Consider the following 5,378-nt stretch of genomic DNA (forward strand, 5'->3'; position numbering starts at 1 on the left):
TCTCGCAGGCAGGTACCAAGTGCAGCAGGTTAGGGCTCTCCTGGCAGCAGAAGCGGAGCCATTTCCTTTTCATCCTGCCAAGCTGCTAAACTGTCTGCCGAGAACTGACCACAGACTTGAAATTGACCTGGGAAATGCCTCCACCAACTGTCCCTCTTCTGGAAGCCACTTAATCCCCACAGGAAGGGGATCGAATGCCTCAAATGGCAGTGGCTGCCCATCACTAGAGGTGTCCGACAGAGGGCACAGGGCATCAGGTAGGAAAGTGGGCCTGGTGATTTCAGAGGTCCCTTCCTGCCCAGCTACCCTCTGAAGGTTCCTTTATTATTCATTCTTATGTCACTCAGCAAACATATGCACAGAGGCCTCTCTCTGTGCATATAAATGAAGAGCAAAGAGGGACAGGATGCTGCCTTGGCTTTGGTGGTGCTCACAGTGTAGCTGCATGGGGTAGGGGGTGAGGATAACCAGTGTGAAGTGGCCAGAAAGAGGACAGGCAGGGGGCTCTGGGAGGACAAATGGGGGCAGGGAACCCCCAAGGAAGTCACAAGGAGGGATGGAGGATAGACATGGGAAGCTGTTTAGAAATGAGAGACCCAGCTGTGGCTCCCATTGGGTGATCCGACCTGAAGGAGGACGAGCCATGAGCCACGAGAAGTTTTCAGCCCCAGGGGAGACAGGAGAAACCTCACACACTTCTGTCTCACATTCGTGCACGCGTAGATATGCACATGCCTTCGGGCCCTCGTGATGGGTAAGGACAATGACTTATTTTGTTTTTAATTGTTTTCGTTTTATTTAAAAACAAATGCACACTTGTGAAAGCATCGCACGATATAGGAATATATAGATTAAAAAGTGAAAGTCTCCCATTATGTCGATTATCAGCCCCCTCCCAGAGAAAACCATCATTATCATCCTTCCAGACTTTCTCCCGCGCGTGTGCACACACACACACTCAGAGGATTTGCTTGTTTAACAGGATCATATTAAACACATGGTCCCGTGACTCACTTTTGCTTTATGATATATCACAAACATCCTTTCATATCAGTCACTACATACAGACCTACCTCATTCTTTTTAACAGCTGTGAGCATTCATTAGAACAGGCAGGTTTATTTATACATCACCCTACTGTTAGACATTAAGGCGGTTGCCTTTTTTTTTTTTTTTTAAGTTGCAAACAAAGCTGCAGTGAACATTCTTGAATATAATTTTTTGTGTCACAGACAGCTATAGAAATACTTGGACTGGCAAAATGTTTTTGTATCATCGTATACGTTTTTCTATATGAAATGTGCACAAAAGTGTACTGTTGGGTCAAAAGTTTATCTGTCTTTTAAATGTTACCAAGTAGTGCCATGTGGTGCTTCGGAAAAAGGCTGGGACCCCCTGTCCCTTGCCATTTTCATGTGACAGTACCTGCTTCTCTACATTCTCTTCAATGCTGGGTATTATTTAGTCCTTTAAATTTTTCGCCAACCTGATGAACAGAAAAAAATTAAAAGGTGTTCTTCCCTATTTTCACTTTTGTCCTTGTTTGCAAGAAAATAAAAGAAGGCTGAGAGCATGTCCCCAGTATGCAGCATGGATGCCCTTGACTAACCTGGGACCCTGACTCTTAAGACCTCCTGAGAGACCTCGGACCCCCCACTGCACCAGCCTTGGTTATGCAAGGTATGTTCCCGTCAGGGCTCATGGAGAGCAGAGTCCCAGGGAATGAGAGGACCTGATCAGGCAAGGCCTTCCTGAGGCAGATGCCCCTGACACAGCAACACTGGCCTGGGCATCAAAGTACTCTCAAAAAGCTTCCCTCCAGCTGGCCCAGCAGTCAAGGGTGGGCTTCACCACTGGCACCAGTGCCTTTGAGGGACTAGGCCCTGGCAATCCCCTGCAGAGCAGGCAAGCCCAAGTGACTCAGCACTGCCCATGGTCGGCGACAGGCCATGAGTCACAAATTATAGGCCTTCCGTCCGAGCAGGCTTTGCCAGCCTGTGAGACAGCAACGCTGGCAGGGAGCTACAGAGCTCTAGGCTTGGGGCAATGAGGAAAGAAAGGCTGGGACAGGAGCAGCGGCCTGGGCACTCTTACAGCTTTCCCTCCTGCCAGCCAACAGGCTTCCAAGCCACAGAGCCAGAGGCCAGTTTCAGGGGCGCAAATCCTAGAGGAGGGCCTGGACATGCTCCGACCCAGGTCTCCCCAGCTCCAGACCAGGAGGAATCTGGCTGGCGTCAGAGCCCAGTGGAGTTTCAAAGCCTGGATCTTCCAACCGAAACTACAGGAGAGTCCAATGCCAGGGTGCCCGCCTCATGCAGTGGGTGCTGATCCCTGGGAGGTGTATCCCCGCCCTCCAAGATGCCCCTTGACCCAGGGCCTGGAGCAGCCTTGCTCACAGAGCCCAGAGGCCAGTGTCGAAAGCTCTCCAGAGTATTCGGAGAACTAGATAGATTCTTTTGTGCCACAACAATGAAGCCAGACATCCTCTGCTCCCCGACCTCACCTCGTCTTACTGAACTCTTCTTAGTTCAGTTCACCTGTAGATTTCCTTGACTTATTTTTTCTATAGACAATCATGTCATCTGTACCTAAAATTGCATTTTTTTCTTCCATTCTAATTTTTATTCTTTTTATTGTTTTAATTTTATTTTTGTCTTACTTTGCTAGTTAAAACATATAGTAAAATGTTGTATGGTGTCAGCAATAGCAGATAGACTTCTCTCATGTCTGATTTTAAAGAAAATGCCTCAAATATTTTACCATCAGAGATATTGTTTGCTGTTGGTGTTTGACAGACATTTTTTATCTTTGGGACGTTTCCTTCCATTCTGAGTTGATCAAGAGTTTTTCTAACGAGTGATGCTAAATTTTTACCAAGTGCTTATTCTGTTTGTATCTGTTGAGATGATTACATGAGTTTTCTTCTTAGCTCTGTTAATTTGGTAAACTACTTTGGGTTTTTTAATTTTTAACTGTCCTTGTACCCCTACTGGATTAATTATACACACACATATATATGTATGTATGTATTCAGTTTGCTAATATTTCATTTAAGATTTTTCCCTTTCTCTTCATGAGTGAGATTGGCCTATAATTTTCTTTTCTCATATTGTCCTTGACTAGTTTGCATATCAAGATTATATTAACCTTATAAAATTAATTAGAAGACATTTCTTCTTTTTCAATTTTCTGGAACAGTTTAAATAAAAGAGGGATATCTGTTTCTTAAATAATTTGGCAAAAAGCATCCATAATACTATCTGAACCAGTGTTTTTCGGCATGTTAAAGAGTTGTTGCTTTTTTTTTAATAAACTTTTAATTTTGGAATACTTTTGATTTACAGACAAGGAGGGTTTCCCCATACCTCTCAGCTAGTTTCTCCTAATATAAGAGTTCCATAACCTCGGTACATGTGTCACAATAAGAAACTAACATTGGTACATTACTAGTAACTAAACTCCAGACTTTATGTGGATCTCACCAATTTTTCCACAATGTCCTTTTTCAGCACCCAATGTGGAAGACCACAGCATATTTACGAAGGGATGATTTTCATGTTTACCTAACAGTTTTGGTTGATTGTTATAGTAACAGGTCCCCAATGAACACCTCTCCCTGTCTCCTTAGCCTGTATAATCCCTCCCACATTGATTCAGTGACTTGCTTGGCCAATGTTATTTGGCCAATAAGACACTGGAAAACATGACACAAGCAGGAGCTTGAAAATACTTGTGCACTGGGGCTTGCCGCATTCTGCTGTTTGCTGAGAATCCTTCTGCTAACGTGAGAAGCCCGGAATAACCCGATGGAGATATGTGACTCAGCTGACAACCAGCATCAACTGCCAGCCTCCTGAAGGAAGCCATCCTAGACCATCCAGACCCAGTAGAACTGCCACTGCCTGAGCGATTCCTTGTGAGACCAACAGAAGACTGGGTCTTACAATAATGCCTGGCCTACCTGATGATTGGCACCATTATGAGCAAATAAAATGATTGTTAAGACACTATGTTTTAGAGTGACTTTGTTACTCAGCGATAGATGACTGATACCAAGGACATAGAACTATTCTGTTTTTCTATTAACGTCTTGAATCATTTTTGGACATTTATATGTTTCTAAAAAATTGACCGTTTCTTGTGAATTTCAAATGTATTGGTATAAAGCCGCTTATAGCATTCTCTCATAATTAAAAAAAATTTTCTGCAGTATCACTTATTACATTCACTTTTTAATTGTTTTAAATTAATTCATCTAATAAATTAATTTAGTAAATTAATCTAGTATTATTTATTCTCTTTTGGTGGTGGTGGTCCATCTTGCCAGAGGTTCGTCTTGGTCATTTCAAAGAACTAACTTTTGCCATTTATTTTTCTATTGCTTCTTTGTTTTTTATTTTGTTCACTTCCATTCTTATTTTCTTTTTACTACTTTCGTCAGGTTATTCTGTTATTTTTTTTTAATTGTTGAGTTGGATACTCAGCTTATGAACTTTTAGTCTTTTTTTCCTAATATAGTTTTTTAAAAATATTAATGTCTCTCCAATCATTGCTCTAGCAGATTCCCACAGATTTTCTCCTATGATAGTCCAATGTCCTCCACTACCAAATATTTTGTAATTTCTTTTATGATTCTTTCTTTTCCCTATGAATTCTTTAGACACACTTCCAAACATAACGGGGTTGTTTTGGCTATCTCTCTGCTTTCGACTTCTCATTTTATTTATTTAAGATTAGAGAATATAGTCAGTATAATACCTATTCTTTGATATTTGTTAAAATTTGCTTTACGCCCTAGTTCAGGGATCATGAAACTTTTTCTGTAAAGGGCCAAGTAGTAATTATCATTTACTTTGCAGACCTTATAGTCTCTAGTATAACAATCGACCCTGGTAGTATACCGTGAATGCAGCTAGAGACAATATGTAATAAATGAGCATGGCTGTTTTCATTCTTCATGGCTGTTTGGGTTTTCTTTTATTCTAACCTGAAATCATTGTCTTTTAACTAGTGAGTCTAATCCATTTACTTTTACTGTGATTTCGAACAGATTTGTATTTATACGTACTAAATCAGTTGGTATATTGGTTTAGCTGCTTTTGCAAAGATATCAAATTAAAACAGCTTAAACAAGATGGAAATTTTTATCCTTCACATTAAAGTCCTAACTGGTATGATGGCTCCCCAAAATGTTATCAGGGACCAGCCCCCTTCTTTCTCATTGGTCTGCCATCCTCAATACGCATTCTACTACCTTGTGGTACAAGACAGATGTTCTAGCTCATGCTATTATGTCTAAATTCGGGCCTACTAGAAGAAGAAAAGGAGATAGAAATGGGAATTTCCTTTCTTTTTAATGGCTACCCAGAAGATGCAAC

General features: G+C 41.4%; 1 long non-coding RNA gene across 1 annotated transcript; it reads left to right on the top strand.

Annotated features, from left to right (window-relative positions):
- The first annotated feature begins 397 nt into the window (after positions 1-397).
- LOC111741152 lies at positions 398-4,154 on the top strand. Its single transcript, XR_002780915.1, has 3 exons — positions 398-754; positions 1,551-1,680; positions 3,510-4,154. It is a non-coding gene; the product is annotated as an uncharacterized LOC111741152 (long non-coding RNA).
- Positions 4,155-5,378: the final 1,224 nt, after the last annotated feature.

The sequence above is a fragment of the Pteropus vampyrus genome, unplaced genomic scaffold (assembly GCF_000151845.1).
Source record: "Pteropus vampyrus isolate Shadow unplaced genomic scaffold, Pvam_2.0 Scaffold74, whole genome shotgun sequence".
Lineage (NCBI taxonomy): Eukaryota > Metazoa > Chordata > Mammalia > Chiroptera > Pteropodidae > Pteropus > Pteropus vampyrus.